Genomic DNA, 16,884 nt, shown 5'->3' with positions numbered 1-16,884 from the left:
TTCTGTCTCATACACACACACACAGAGGCACCAACCCGAATAAAAAGTCTTATGCTTACTTTACTTCCCTAGGCACAGAGCATACACTCATTACAAAATGAGCAAGTTAAGAGTTTCAAGGCAAAAACTGGTAATTGTAAAAGCAAATATTATACATTAACTATACAGTTAAATGCCTCTGTTTAAGTCAGGAGCATTTGTTCAGAACACATCAAACTAAAAGTTAACCTTCCCTTCTCAAACTTGACAGAGGGTACATGCATGAACCAGAATGATCCCAAGCCCACACGCAAAACACAACATACACACATAATACAAAAGCCCTGTACCTTGCAACGGTGCTTGCCTGTCATAGTACCGGAGTACACCTTCCCCTTCTACATTGTTTGTGCCGCAAAGAATTTTCTAGCCATCTGATGCTCTTATTACTGAGCTAGTGGCCTTTCAGGAGAGCTCTCTCTCCCTTCTGAAAAGAGCAAACAACTGCATAGATATCATTACACTAAGGAAATCTCTTAGAAAAACCAAACAACTTGCTAATCTCTCCAGCCCCTTCAACCAAGCAAAAGATAAGAAAAGCAAACCTAAGTCTGTTTCAACCACATTCCAGGGACAAGTTCCCCTTTTTCTTTCTTTATCAAAATTCTAGCATTTAAAGTTTTTTTTTCCATGTGTGGTATATTTTCTTTTAAACAAGACCTTACAGGATAAACTGCAGCTCACACCCGCAAACAAAGCAGTATTTGTTTAATAACTTTTGCTGCCATGGGTACAGTAAACAAGGGGCCCAGCATTTGTGTTTATGAACAAACACATCATCTTACAAGAGCAATTTAACATTAACCAGGTGGAATAATCAACAGATTTCATAGGTGACACCAGGGGCAGGGCTAACGTAAACAGAACCTGGGAGGAGAAAGGGGCCACTCTCTTGGAATCAAGGTCGAGGTAAATGCATTACAGAGTAAACAGCTGGGAAGAAGGTAAGATAAACAAACAGTCATTCTTCTGACATTTAGAGAGGCAGAAAGGTTGGAAGTTACATAGATCAGCTGCTGACCACCATGAAATCAAACCAGTTGGAGACCAAGCCTGCTTGTTTGCACAATGCCATGTTTGCTTATAAACAACAATTTGCTGTTACCAACCTCGAATTACTCATCATCACAGAAGCCAGGGTTAGGGAATCAAGTGAAATCCGGTTAACTCTTTAGTGGTGGCATTGCTTAGAAATTAAAAAAAAAAAAAAAAGACACGCCCCCTGCTAGAAAAAGAGGTCACCCCAAAGGCGACACACGGGACTCAGTCACCACACTTTTATTTCCTGGCTTGCAGATAAAAATAAAGCGTCCACATGGTTTAAAGTACTAAAGGTTGGATCTGGAAGCAGCTTTAAAAGACTGTAATGCCTTCATGCTTGAGTAACTCTGCATTCATTTCCTGGGCTCGTCTTCTTTTATCAATGAAATATATGGGTCAAACATAGATTCTGATCTTGAATGTTTCATCCAAAAGGAAACCCTGATGCTGTTTTCTCCCCATATACTAAGCTTCTGTTCCAAGATGCCTTTAAACCCGCAGGACCTGCAAACAAATAGATTTGTAGCATTCTCAACCACTCTGCACAAATCAAACTATGTCAGGTTATGATTTTGTCCATAAAAAAACACTTATAGAAATAATCAGTTGATGTTACACACAACCACTCAGGACTTCATTTTGTCGGCTTCACATCAAAGAAATCATAGCTCTTCAAAGCCCAGGGTGAGTAAATTCAAAAGTGTTAACAATTATTTAATCTTTAAAATTTCGCTTTATGTGCATACCACCTCATGAAGGAGCTTACTGGGTATTATAAGACAGTCACTATGCCATATCAGAGACACTGCATCTAGAGATATAATCTGCAATGAAAGCATTAGTTCAAACCTATTCTGGAGCTACTTTAACATCACTGAACTACTTAGTTTTGGTACATGTGACTAACATCCCTACATTACTTAAAATCTAATAAGCAAAACACGCTGTAAAACAACTTGATAATGTATCTATATTTTATGCTTATAACCAGCTAATTTTTTAAATTCTGCATTATATCAGTACAAAGAAAGGCAAAACTTTTCCTGTTGGATATGCAGTGAGAAATCTGAAAATGAGAAAATGAAATTTTAAGAAAAGATGCACCTCACAGGGTTCTGGCAATTACAATATTAACAATCATTGTACTGAGGTTCTTGTCTTCATCTAAAAAATTAACAGAAATTTTGTTGGCCTCCTTTCCCCCTCCTCCATCTCTTTCCCAGTTTCACTATAAAATTCTCAACCTTCCTTCCCTGCTCCTGTCCCGTCTCCCGCTTTAAGTGTCTAACTTTTGTTCTGCAAACCCAAAGTCACAAAAGAAATCCAGTGTTTTCTTGGGTGGTTGTGTTTAGTTGTGCTGTGGTCTGTTTCCAAAGTCTTTCTCTGCTGACAAGTCTCTTTCTCCAAATCAACACCAACCCTGTGGCCCCCCGCATTGCCAGGGAAAGCATTTCCCCTGAGCACTCACTGTCCGAGCAGCAGGGAACGTCTAAGGTCTGTGGACCTGCCCACACCAATGGACACCGAGAAGGGACAGAGAACGCTACTCTGCCCTAGGCACCCTCTGGAGCTGGAGCCGCTCTATTGCCCTGGGGAAAGAAAAGCAGCCTTACTGCACCCGGTGATGATGCAAGTCTTGCTGCTGGAACAACTAACAGAGAAAATCTTCCTCACATGCTTCCAGAACAGAACGTTCTCAAATTCCACCCTCACTAGCCGATGTATGTAGTCAGGGTGACTAGTAGGCAAATAGAAGCTCAGCGCCTTACCCCACAGCCCCGTGAAAACTCTAAAGACAAAAGCATGAAGAAGCTAAACAGAATGCCGCGCTCCCTTTCCTTACTGTCCTGTCCTTACACGAGGCTCATTACTCACTAACTGCCCCTCAACACTTTCCCCCTTCTCCTGAGTGTAGCTTTTATTTTCTTTCCCTCAAGCCTGGATAACTAGAATACCAGTAAAGCATTATAAACATAGCTTACACTTCTAAATGCTACTCAAAAAAGTTGTGGCTGTTTCCTCTGATAGAGACAAATAACCAAGCTCTGCAGTGTGTTGTGTTGTGTTATGTTTTCCCAATACTGGGATTGAACCCAAGGCCTTTGCACTGAGCTATGCGCCCAGCTTTTATTTTTAACTGAGATATAGCCCTCACTAAATTGTTGTAGCTGGGCTCAAAAGTACACTTGTCCTGCCTCAGTCTCCCAGAGTGCTGGGGTTACAGGTGTGCACTGCCACACCTGACCTGCAGTTTTAATGCTAAGGTGAAATCCAGATATACAGCCATTCTCCACATAAACAGGGGCTCCACTGGGTTTGTGAGGAGGAAACATAACTGCCTTCTTGCCTCTTCTCCAGTACTGGTGAGAAACTTGTCCCAAACCATCTTAAATTTTACTTCCACATGCCTGGTTTACTCATTGTATACCCTATGAACCCTAGATTAAAAAAAAAAAAAAAAAAAAAGTATGTTAAGAAGTCCTTTATAAAAACTATTCTGTCAATTATTTTAAAAGCTGGCAAAATTCAGGACTGTCCAACCAGCAGCCCACTGGCCACCTGCCCCTCTTGCATTTTAAAAGAGGAAGTTTTGTTATACACATATATTAACTATATTGTATACTTTATATACAGCCCAAGATAATTCCGCTTCGCTCAAGGAGGCCCAGGAAAGCCAAAAGGTTGGACATCCATGCTAGAAAGAGTCCTAAGAAAGCTCAAGATTAGAAAGCATGATCGGTTCTTTTCACAGCCTCACTCTGGGATTGAAAAAAAAAAAAATCTCATAAATTCTGAGATTCTTAGAGAGGTCTGTCAGCTGAGTGGACACTGGGGCCAGTTTCCCAGGCCAAATATTCACTTCTGCTTTGATCTTCATCATTTTTGCCATTTCCACATACTCAATGTATGTTACTTTAAAAAATGGTTCATATTTGACAAACAAACAAATCTTCCTTCAGAGGAAATTTTTATCACTTCTTCAAATGGAAAGCCAGTATGTAACCCACTGTAGAAAAGAAAGCCTTCGGAATAGACGTAATAAAAGCCAACCAATGTCACTAAAGTCAACCTGGACTCCGCTGTCCCCAGAGGCTCTGAGTGGGAGCTATGTTCTCTCTTTGTTAAATAATGAGCTTACAACTGGTCCAGACAGATTAAAGATACTAGTACCAAATTGAGACTTTCTCCTTGGTTTTATCAGAAGGATTAAAAAAGATTTGAAAATGGAATTGCTTCAATATCAAATCACAATAATGAGAATTGGTGAATGATTTATGAACTGCCTAGAAATCCTCTCCAGCCCACCAGTGAGTAGTCCAAGTCTTAAGTACGGGGCGGGGGGCGGGGGGAGCCAGAGGAGACTTGGGGGACCCACGGAAGGATCCAAGCTGGATACTGGACTCTTAAACGCTGTCTTCCTAACAGTGAAATCACAAAGCACGCACTGAGGGCCTACTGGGTACAGTTACACCGTTAAACAAATAATGAAGCATGGAGCCAGATTCTCTACTCTTGCCCCCAAAACAAATAAGGCTCTGGCCCGGGGTATAAGGATTGTAGAAGATACCACAGAAAAGTCAAAGTGCTTCACCCGTGGGCCTTTCTTCTCACTGTACCAGAGTCTGGTGCAGCTGTCATTCAGTAATGCTGCCGCTCCACAACCCAAGTTTACTGTATGATAAAAACTGTACACTTATCATTCAAATGCTTTACTGGTCAAAAGGATGGATGCTTTTATTAGTCCAACCTCTTTTGTAATGGAGTGCCACTGATGACCCAGCATTAGCCTCGTTCCCTGCTATTAATCATACTTCTAAGAGCTCATCTTGCCTTAAAATCTTAAGAAATTGCTATAATTTAAAGACATGGTGTCTACATAATGGGAAATGCTTCATAGATTGTATCATTTCATAAAATACAGTATTTTTATGGGAACAATGGCCATGATGCTAACATATTACTAAACGGAAGAATCATATACATATATGAATGAAAAGCAAAACCATACATATGTGTATGTATATGTACACACACATATATATGTATGAATGAAAAGCAAAATGTAAGCTTTCTTTTGTATTCATGGCTTCCCACATTTATATGCTTTAATCACTATCTTTTGGAAGACCATTAATCCAAAGACATGGATATGTGGTTTACATAGATTAAGACCAAAAAAAAAAACCCAACCCACTCCCAAACAAATGGAAAAGAAAAAAGAAAAGGAGAAACCCTAATGTAAAAAGGTGGAAAGATGTGAAAACACATGGCGGGTGTTCTGCGAATTCCATCTGCAGCGTGCTCCTCATTCATCATCTATAGTTCCTGGGCCTTGTCTGTCCATGTGAAGAGAACTAAGGCGATCTCTTCAATACGCGACTTCAGGACAAACTACAGGTATCTGCCAATTTATTTTCAGTGAGATTTCAATAACATAATGATGTCCTTAGCTCGTAAGTCCTCCTTTCATTAAAGCACCTTCATGACTGTTTTAAGCATAGCTGAACACCAGAAAGGAAAGCATCTGAAAGAGTTTTACAAAATACAAAGCTAAAATAAAGCTTTTTGAAAGTGCCCTTTCAGTCTTTCCACTACTCAGAATGCAACATACACGTGTACATATTCAAATCTTAAATACACAGAAAGACGGTGATACTGTGTTCCGTGGTGGATGAAGGACAGGCTCCAATCAGGCACAAAGATGAGGACATTTGCTATGGATGGTTGGGAAAAATATAGAATGAACCAGCCTGAAAGTCAACAACTCAGCCAGCCAGTCCTACAGTTGGTGAGACTGGTGACAAAGTAGAGGTGGGGCTGGGACTGAGAAACCAGCCTGCTCAGTGATAAGCAATCACAGCTCTGACGGAGGGGCCCCTTCTGCTAGAGATACGCTCCTCCCATGGTATCACATGGTCAAGATAAGTACCTAGACCTTGGATCCTCCACTAGCAAAAAGCCAATTTATGGTCCTCCTCCTCAAGAGCCATCGGGAAGCGCAGAGCCAAGAAGATCCTCAGCAAGGTGTAAGTATTTCATCAAGCCACCTTGAGCACACTGTCATGTGCACACCAAGACGGCAGGTTCCCCGGCACAGCGCTATGCCAGGTGCAAGGGGTCTGTCTCAGGACACCAGTTTCCAGATCCTGCCACAAGGGCCCCTCCACTGTTCCCACCACAACTGCAGACAGTACAGACACAAGCACAGGCCTGTGAACAACAGCGGCACCATCACCTGGAGCTTGCTAGAAATGCCCATTCTCAAGCAAACCGAGAATCTGCCCTTTAACTACAACCCCTCTCCCACTGTGATTCATATGCACATAGGAATCTGAGAAGGGAAGTGTGGGGGAAAGGGAACGGACCCGTTGGGTTTGACTTCTGGCTCTGCCGATTTTAAGTTTTCAACAACCTATCCAGCAGTCCATGCTGTCACTTCCTCCCCTCCAAAAATCTGAGTTCACTCTTTCTTCTAATATTTACTTTGTCCCTCTATGTATCCGGCCCTGCATTAAGTGTTGGAGCAACAGTGGAGAACAAAAATCGATACAGTCCCATCAACACGAAAGGACTATGTAAAGGGGGACACACACATTAATCAATTAGCCATACACGTAAGTGGAGCTTAGAAGAGTGATAAGTGCTACTGTGAAAATGCACATTGCTCTGAGAACACACGAAGATAATATATGTAAAGTGCCTTACATGTAGTAGGTGCTCAATAAATCACAGTGATTATTACTAGCCCATAAAACCCAGCTCTTTGGGAGACCACTAAGAAATTCTCAAGCGCAGAATACTCTTCTCCCATACATAAAATGAACATGAAATATAACTTTTTTTTTTTGTTAAATTAAAACACAATTTCCCTGCTGTCTCCTGGCTATATGAGGAATACAACATCAATAAAGTCAACATGTCTTCTAAAAGCTTAGAGAACAACATGAACTTTCTGGGTTATTGTAAAGAACTGGCTCTTGTTTACTGAGTTGTACTCAGAGGAGAAAATGCAGAGCAGGGCAGAGGGTAATCCTGGAGAACAGTCTTGTTCAAAGCAGTCTTTGATTATAATTTTAAAGCCTCAAAACCTAAAGAAAACCTTTAATTGGCTTTTCAGGGGCATTTCTCTTCTGTATAGGCAGTATGTTGAAGTCAAAACTGCACTTGCTAATAATTATAGATAGGATTAGCAGCTTGTACCTTACGGTGTAGATACAAGTGGTTAATTATTAGTGCACCTAACACATGTCTACACGGGAGGAAAACTGGACTAAACAGGAATCAATAGTGTCCCTGACCAAACCCCAACCACTGACAACTCCCATCCCAGCAGGGGAGGTGACCTGAGTGTGTCACACTGATCCGGAAACTGTCAGAACACCGAAACTGGGTGTGTTCACAGCTCCTTCAAACAGATGTCCAGAGCACCGTGTCTTCCCTTTAGCCCTTCCCTATGCATTCAGCAACTTTAAATAAGAACTTAAATGAGTTACAGTAGGCCTCCGAGTTTGTTTAAGTTTTTGGTTCTTGTCCAAGAAGTTGGCTTTCTTCCAACAGGTAGGGAATTGTGAGGGGGGCGTTGTGACCTCACTTGTATCAGAATGGCCCTGATTGAAAAATGTCAAAGCACAAGCGTTGATTTAGAGTAGACAGGGAAGGGGAGGCAGGGGTGTTAGGTAGAAACAGTTCATGTTAAAACCTTGCGATCTTGGGGCTGGGGATTTAGCTCAGCGGCACAGCGTATGCCTGGCAAGCACAAGGTCGTGAGTTCGGTTCCCGGTACCAGAAAACAAAACAAAAAACAAACAAACAAAAAAACCTTGAGATCTTAACATACAGCAGCTGAGAGATGCCGCCTGCCGCCTTGCACAGTCAGGAGACTATCTGGAGTTCAGAAGTTGATGGTCTGTTGGTTGGAATAGGACACAGTGACCAGAAGCATGGTAGGCAGTAAAAAGAAGGAAGGTTTCAATTTCACTGCCTGAAACAAGACATATCAGGGATAATTTTCTTTGGGTTCAACTATTAAAAATGCTAAGTAAGATACAAAAAAAAAATAGAAAATATCAACAAGAGAACCTCATTACTAACTGTTTTGTAACAACATCCCCCACAGTGGCCATTTCCCCTCCCGTACTCATACCCAGGGTCATGTGGCAGTGGCTGAAGACATTTCTGGCTGTCACAGACTGGGAAGACTTCTAGCACGCAGAGGCCAGGGATTCTGCTAAATATTCAAAAATGCACGGACAGCACCAACCACAAAAATCACTTATATGTAGGTCCTATATGTCAACCGTGCCACAGTTGAGAAAGAGTTCTCTAAGAATCTGTCCTGTTTTTATTATGGGATCAAAGTAGTGAGTCCTATTTCTTGTTCAATAATATATTTATGATGTGCCTTAAAACTTTAATGACTTGTGAGTTTTGCTTGCATTTCTGCTTCACAAGTAGGACTGAACTGTACACCTAGGATGGATGTGGTTAAGCAAATTTAGGTGATACCCAAACATGCATAGGAGAGAGTGTCAGTGTCTCAGGGCAGGGGCTGGTTCCAGGACCCCTCCCAACCCCAAGGACACCAAAATACTCAAGACATTCAAGTCCCTTATGTAAAAGAATACTTGCATGCCACCTTCATACATCCTCCCATATACTCTCAATCATCTCCAAATTAGCTTTTTGTTTTTTGTGGAACCAGAGATTGAACCCAGGGGCTTTGCGCTGAGGCACGTCTCCAGATCTTTTAGTTTTTATTTAAAGACAGTGTCTCACTAAGTTGCTAAATTGTCATGCTGGTCTCAAATTTGCAATCCTCCTGCCTCAGCCTCCCAGAGTGCTGGGATTACAGATGTGCACCACCAAATTGGCTCAGATTACTTACAATGCGACCCAAAACAAGTGTGTACATATGCAGCTTTTTAGAATACTTTCTATCGTGGTGTGTTGACTCTATAGATAAACCATGTAGAGGAGCGTGGGAAGGAGTGACCAACTTGAACGCATAGCCTGAAGGTGGAAGCCTAACTGTTACAGAGCAGGAAAGGACTGGGACCAGTGCGGCTTTTCAGGGCATGACATACGAAGAAAGCACCCGGGATGGGGCCAACTCAGGGACTGGCAGACACAGGAGGAAGCAACGGGCCAGTCCAACAGGTGCCCGGTCCAGCCTGGCTATGGACGCGCTTCCCTCTACTTCTCACCCCCACGTCGCCAACGGCTCCCTTTCCCACTCTGACCTCCAATGTCTCCCTCACCTTGTTACGGGCACAGGCCAGTCTTAAAAGAGTCTTCCCAACCCGAAGGGTCTCTTTCTATGCCTTCCTTTTATCACCAGGTGACTGAGGGAAGGACGCCTCACTATCTATCCCCATTTCCTCCTCTTCCCTTGGGACCTCAGCCCACAGCAAGCTGGCCCGTGCTACTCCTCTCTCCAAATATCTTCAGGAGCCGGCAGCTGCAAAATGCAACTCATGATTTTCACTTTCCACCTTCCTTGACCTCTGGGCAGCACATGACAGTGTCATTTATACTGTCTCTTGGCAGGAGGTGTGGGGGTAATGTCCCCTCCCCTCTGGGCCTCCAGGTTCTCCTCCTGCTGCCTGGTTCTCAGGCCACACACTTGTGGCTCTCTCTCCTTTAAAAAGCATCCTCCTAACCTCTCCATCGGGGTGGGCACACCTGCTCTGGAAAGGGCTGGCTAGTAGACATTTTTCATTTGTACACCATCTGGTTTCTGTACCAACTGCTTAGCTCTGCTGCTGTAGACTAAATGCAGCCACAAACACTAGGTAAACAAATGGGCATGACCGTGTTTCAATAAAACTTTATTGACCGAACAGATGACCACTGGTTTGGTCCCCAGGGCTGGCTGTCATTTGTTGACGCTGTTCTAAAGCACTGTCCCTGGAAGACCTTACTTCAGCTTTGCACCACAAAAACTCCCACCTATACTGTACCTTAGTGACTTCTAAATCATTTTCATCAACCAAAGTACCTTTCCTCAGCTATAGACCTTATTTCCTTATTTCTCCTGGATATATTACTTTAATATTCTAACAGAAACTTCTGCTTATCTCAGACTTAAAATCGCCTATTCTCCATCCATGCAAACTCTCAGTCAGTTTGGATTCTTGGGTTTTTAGGGAACAGATCCCATTCTAAATGGGGACTATCCAAGAGTCTCTCTTCTATTTTCCATATTCCCAACACCTTCCTACTTAAATAATTCCCGCTTTCCCATACCCTGGCCTGGGAATGTGTCCCCAACACTTTATAACTCTGGATATGAACTATCACGACTCCTAGGCAGCACCACGGGCCATCTGATCACATGACCTTCCTCATTTTAAACCCTCAGAGGACCCCTGGTTTCTCAGGCATGAAGTCCCACAGATCTGCTCATACACAGGACACGACCACCGCTTGCGATGGGGCAAATGCAATGCGGCCAGAGTGAGCGCAAAGCTGAATTTTTAACACGTGTCATTTTATATAAAAGTTTAAATTTAAAAAACTGATATTCAATTCAATTACTAGAAAACCGTTATTTAAGTATCAACTTGGGTAAATGAACGTACTTTGTCAGTTACAGGTTTTATGAAATCTAAAAACAGATCAATTATTTATAGTGAAATTTTAATGTCCAAACTGAGATGACAGTTCAAAGGTGTAGGTACAATGGAAGAAAACGTAAAATGTCTTTTTTTGTGTATTTTTGTTATTTATTACATTAAAATAATGGTATTTTTAATAAACTGGAAGAGATGATATAATTTGTAGTTGCTTCATTTTACTCTTTCTAATGAGGCTATCAGAAAATTTTAAATCTCTTATGCAGTCCACACTTTTTCCTACTGCACAGCACTGGGCTAGGCACACAGCTCTGCAGGACCTGGCCGTGTCTGTCTCCCAGTGCTCGGGAGAGTTCTCCCCTCCTCCTCTTCTTCCATGTCCACCACAGCCACCCTTACCCAGGAACCGCGTCCCACGCGTGCCGAGTACACTACTGCCTTTGTACGCTGTATGCTCTGTACCCTCTATTTTGGGCCTCTGCCACGTACCTTCCCGCAGCTACTGCTATTCAATGCATCACAATTTGGCTCAAGCTAAGAATCTTTTCTTGACCATGACCACCATCAGGTCTGGAATGACTGTTCTTCACGGGCGCTCATAAAGTTTTACACTCAATTCAGGAACAGCAATCTCTGCACTGTTTCTAAAGTTTTGAAGGTTGAATTGTAAGCCAGGGATTATGTCTTGCCCCTAACAAGATACTAGGCTACTTGATGAATAATGTAATTCAACATCAGATGGATAGATGGGTGGCTAGATGGATGAATGGAAGGAAGGGAGACAGATACTATGCAGCTAGCATGGGTGATCTGGCAACAAGGTGGTAGGAAGTGAGAAAACATCAATGATGTTGCCCAGATTTCCACCCCCACTACAAGAAAGAATGGTGACCGTCATTTTTAGGACAACAGCCAAGTGATAGTATGGAGACAGTGGGTGAGATTCAGAGGGGAGGGTTGTGTCCTAACAGACCACAGCCAATGCTATAGTTGGGAAAGGGGAAGAATGACATTTCCTAAAAGCAAAGCCTCACATCTACCTTGTGAGGTAATTATTAACTTCCATTTTTTAGAAGGAAATAATATCGTCAGGGAACACACACACACACACACACACACACACACACACTCTTATGAAGCTAGCAGACAACAATGTGAATATCAAAGTCGTCCAATCTCTGCCTATTGCAGAGGCGCAATCAGGAGTGGAATCCTTATCAGTGACAAAAAAGTTAGAAGGGAGTTTCAAGAAGGAAGGGGTGGTTGGTGGTTTCAAGTGCTTTAAAGAAGCTGAATGTAAGACGGTAGAGAAGGCAGAGGGAATTCCCCCACCCAGCATCAAATAATCGTCATTCCTCTACCGGATTCTCCCTTCTTACTGAAAATAGAGGCTCTCCACTTTCTGCCTCCTTAGGCTATACCTTCCATCCACAATCCCTCCTCTGAAACAATGTCCCTCTCTACTGCCTCCCTCATTTCAAACCGTATAGAAATATACTCAGAGGACACTGACCCTAAAAGTCATTTCCGGGTTCCTCTTCTGCCTTCTAGTTCCCACCTAGTGGTTTCCTTCCCTTAACACCTTTCAAGTTTCATGAAAGGTGCTGTCTCCAAGTTTATTCTGCCTACCTGGCACATCTTAGCACCGTACACCCCATTCTTTTGGGCAGGACAGCAGTTCCTAAACATGAAGTCAGTGACAACCACATCCGGTGCCCAGTCCCTTCAGGAGGACCAGGGCGGGAGTCTGCAGGCTGTAACGAGAACACCCAAGCATGCTGCTGCAGGTGGCACTTGGACACACAGAAGCATGGCCAACCCAATGGACCAGAAGGCCACTGTCATAACCGCCACTAGAGGCCACTCAAACTTCTCTCCCAGGCTCCTGGAGACCAAGTCCTGGGCTCCAGGACCTCACCCTTTGTCCCCTTTGTCTTTCTTTTAAAGACTTCACTATCTCCATCTCCTCATCCTATGTTAGCGACCTTTTAGGTTCCCTTTTCCCTCTCTAAAAACTTCATCTCTCACACTCAACTGCTCCAGACCAGTGCCCCAACAACCTCTCTGCTTTCTTGGTTTTTCCCACCACTCAAATTCTATCGATGCCCTGAAACCCAAATGTGAACACTCTTTCCTTAAGACAACTACTTTTCCTGATCTTCAAAGTCACTGTCACCTCTTTTGACATTCCGTTAATCATCAAGACTTGATAACTCTTAGTCCTGTCAGATGTGTCCCCGTCCTTGTCACTGACATTGTGACTATCCAGTCACCCTCAGCTCCTTCAGTACTTCAGGAATCCTCTATAATTTCCATAAACATCATTCAATCCAAAAGCCTACTTGCTCCAGGCATGGTGGCACAGGCTATAATCCCCACACACGGGGAGGCTGAGGCAGGAGAATCACAAGTTCAAGCCCAGCCTGGGCATGATTCTTTCTCAAAAAAAGGGAGGGGGACTGGAGACGTAGAAAACCCTGGGTTGAACCCCCAGTACAAAAAGAAAGATGAGAAAATCTGATCAAGCCACTCTCTTCCTCACAAACTTCCCAAAGCAACCCTGTTCTCAAAAGCTAGTCTGGACTCCTTTGTTTAGATCACAGGCCTGCAGGCCCACCAGTAATTTCCCAGATTTCTCTTCTGCCATCCTCTCCACAAAGCCAGGATTACATCCAGTGAGCTGCATTTTCCAGCCATCCCTCACTTTTCCCTATCTCTATGATACATGGTCCTCACCCTCTTGGAGGCCTCTTTCCTCCTTTGATCAAAAAACTCCTAGGAATGTTATCTTTAGAGAGGGGCTATTTCTTCCTCAGTACTGGAATGGACTTTGTGTTGGTCAAAGGTTGGGTACATTGTGATATGAAAACGACTACATGACTCCCCTCCCCTAGGGCTGTGTCCTGAAGCCCGATGTACAGGAGGGAGAGGAGCCCCTCAGGAGGGCTGGTGAGCGGGAGGGGGACGGAAGGGCGCGTGGCGCCATGAACAACAGAAGGACGCAGCATCTAGGCACGGACCAAGGCACTGTCTGGGACACGGCAACTGCTCATCAGACTGAGAATTCCTTCCCTCTCACACAGTAAGGAGTGAGCAAAGAAAGAAACAGCTTAGAGAAAGGAATTTTAACAAACACACCATCTTTATAGAAAAAAAAATAAATGAACTGCTGCAATCCAGTGAAGACATAGCAGAAGGCAGTAGTCAAGTTCCAGGATGGTCAAGGTAGCCGATCAGAGGCATCTAAAACCACGTACACTGGGACTCAAGCGACAGGAAGGCCGAGTTGAGTCCATAATGCAGAAATGTGTGTTCAGCATAGTTTTAGAAGTAGATTCGGATACACTCATGTGCTGAAAAATAGTGTGCTCAGCCAAAGATGAAGCAGTGGAGACACACGTGGTAAGGGAGACGGGATGGCAGAGAGCAGACTACTGAGATGGGTCATCAGGGGTGCTACGCTGGGCATGCAGGGCCATAAATGAGGGGACAGCAGGACCACCAGTGCAACCGAGGGGAAGGGCTGCAAAGAGATGGGGCTGTGATCAAATCACTATTGACTGAAGGCGTCTCAGTAAAACATATGCAGAAGAAACAACATGAAATTTTGACAAATATCCAAAGTCACCCAAGCAAGTTAACGGGAGAGGACCCAGAATCTAGTAGCACAAAAGCACATGCTAGGTGCTCAGAGCACGCTTGCTGAGGTAAACGGATGAGTAAGTGTGTGGTACTGAACCATCCCCACTCCCAGTGTCCTGTGTGAGCTGCCAGACCAAATCTACTATAAAGCTCATCAGAAAAGAACCACAGATGAACACTATCGGCCCTAAACACCCCACACTCTGCTTGTTCTGCTGTTTTCTTGAGACAAGGTCTCCCTGTGTTTCCTGTCTGGTCTTAAACTCCCAGGCTCAAGTGATCCTCCTGACTCAGCCTTCCAAGCTCCTGGGAATATAGGCATGTGCCACCACGCTTAAGCCAGACTGCTTGCTTTATCAAGGTTATATCTCACCTCATTCTAACGTGATTATATAAGCAGTAAGTTTAAGTGAATTAGAAACACAGTACTCAATTACAAGGGTATTCGAATTTGCCAGGACCTGGTATAATGCAGTTAGTATATTTTGTTAAATAAATGAATCAATACCTAAGTGAGTGAATGAATGAATGAATGAATGAATGAATGACAGAATAAAGGGTCATTATCCAAAATCCTTGGGACAAAAAAAGTGTTTTAGATTTTTTTCATATTTTAGAGTATTTATATGCACATAATAAGGTATTTTAGGGATGGGACCCAACTCAGAACATAAAATACATTTGTTTCATACATATATATACATACAGCCTAAGGCAGTTCTATACAATATTTTTAGTGTGCCTGTGTTTTCACTGTGACATGTCCATCCCCTTAGGCCAGGTGTGAAACTGTCCACTTGTGGCATCGGGTCCATACTCAGTAAGTTTTAAAATGTGGAACACTTTTCATTTCAGAGCTTTGGGTAGGAATGCTCAACCTGTACACATCAGCCATCACATCTGTGATAGACACGAGCTACCCTCAACAGCCACCCTCAAGGAACAATACACCCAGGCAGGCTGAACAAGCAACATGCAGAGAAAAGTTACGGCATGTTGCTTCTCCAAAGTTTAGATGACAGCAAGGTACCAGCTGGAGGTGCTCGTGTGGGCCGCGATGCCTGTGATTTCCTTGCTGGGCCATTCCAGTACATTAGCTGTATGAATGCTAAACCGTCAATCCCCTTTGACTGGTAGCCACCGCTCAGAAGCAGCTCAATCTGATCAGAAACAGGCTCTCCAGTTAACGCTTCTTACTTCGTAAACTACAAGTGTAGCTCAGTTCTCTGAACAACTGGGAAGGAAGCGGGCCTGATGAGAGAATTAACGCTTTCTTCTCAAATCACATCATCTAGGACAATAAAAGCATGTTAAACAACTGTTAAAAGAAATAAGAAAAAAGTCACTCTAACATGAAGCTCTAAACTATATTGATATTTGTTAGTATTACGGGAGGGGAAAGAAAAACTTCTGAGCTAAATTATAAATGCTAAGGCTACAGATTTGTTCCCTATGGAACGCATCATAATAAATGCAGATTTATATTATTTTGGAGGTTTTCTGTCTGTTAAACATGCCTGTTACTGTACAGAATTTTTTTCCTTGCCAGGAACGGCCAGTTTTCTCATCTCATTTCTAGTTGTCTGTCTCCTTGCCCTAGTCTGGGCTTTGGGATTTCTCCGTCAAATACAACTGCTGGATGGAACCTTTCAAACAATGGAGAATGAACAAAAAGCCAATCGCATTTACAGACAGAAACAGGATGTCAGCAGATTTCAATGGAGAAAGAGTAGAAAAAGAAAGACCCAACAGAGACTCCGGGCGGGCTAGGAGAAGCCACGTCTTGGATATTTAGGTGACACACATTTTAAGACAGAGGGTGCAGCTGCTACAAGCAAGCAGTGGCTCTGCAAGTTAAACCTGAGTGATCTCAAGTTTTTAAAAGCCATTTGGAGAGAAAGTGGAGTAGAGGGAGAACTTTTCAAGCCGCTACTTCTGTGTGCGGTAACTTGCTTGAGACGTCAAGGGCCCAGGCACTTTTCTGGCAGTCGGCGCTGCTGGACTCCTCTGGGGAGGAGCAGTTCAAATTACACTGATTCCAATCTTCCCATTTACTAGAGGGAACTCAAGTTCCTCTAGCTAGAAAGCTGGGTGTCTTACTTTGTCTTTCAGGTCTAAGCTGGCAACAATCTTGGGATCTCGCTTGAAGGGTAAGTGGGCACACTTCAGAGGACAAACCCGTGCCCGCAGTCTCGGCGGATGGTGCTGACATCAGAGCATCACAGACTCGGGCGGCACCCCTCACACATCCGCAGGCATTGTTCCTGCAGCCTCAGTGGACAACTCCAGGCTGCTGCCATGCTAAGAGCCACTTTCAGGCACGGGGGACTGCAGGGTCTGCCTAGGTCCCTCCATCTCATCCCTCCTCTCCTCTCCCTGCCCACCCCTCTCACAGTGGGTCTCTCAGCATCTCTCGGTCTGTCTCGCTCTTGGGTTCTCTTTCTCTTTCTGTCACTCCTCTTTCTCTCTTCCCAACTGTCATCCTACTCTGTCTCTCTCTCCCTCCACCCACAGCACGCCCGGGCTCCATGGGACTGTACTAAGTATACTGTCACCAGCCAGCCAGGGGACCACGTACAGTTGTGCC

The 16,884-nt window shown here is 43.8% G+C and overlaps 1 protein-coding gene across 9 annotated transcripts in view; it reads right to left on the bottom strand.

The window, feature by feature from the left end:
- Foxp1 (forkhead box P1) overlaps nucleotides 1-16,884 on the bottom strand; it is a 480,479-nt gene that overhangs the window by 234,811 nt on the left and 228,784 nt on the right. The window contains exon 1 of one of the 9 annotated variants that reach the window (XM_005383779.2): nucleotides 330-347. The exons of the other annotated variants lie outside the window; for them this stretch is intronic. The gene's annotated coding sequence lies outside the window, so the exon portion shown is untranslated. Of the gene's footprint in view, nucleotides 1-329; nucleotides 348-16,884 lie in introns of those variants that run through there. 9 annotated transcript variants of the gene reach the window in all.

Source organism: Chinchilla lanigera, unplaced genomic scaffold (assembly GCF_000276665.1).
Source record: "Chinchilla lanigera isolate Chin_1 unplaced genomic scaffold, ChiLan1.0 scaffold00020, whole genome shotgun sequence".
Classification (NCBI taxonomy): Eukaryota; Metazoa; Chordata; class Mammalia; order Rodentia; family Chinchillidae; genus Chinchilla; species Chinchilla lanigera.
This window is presented reverse-complemented; position numbering and strand designations above follow the sequence as displayed.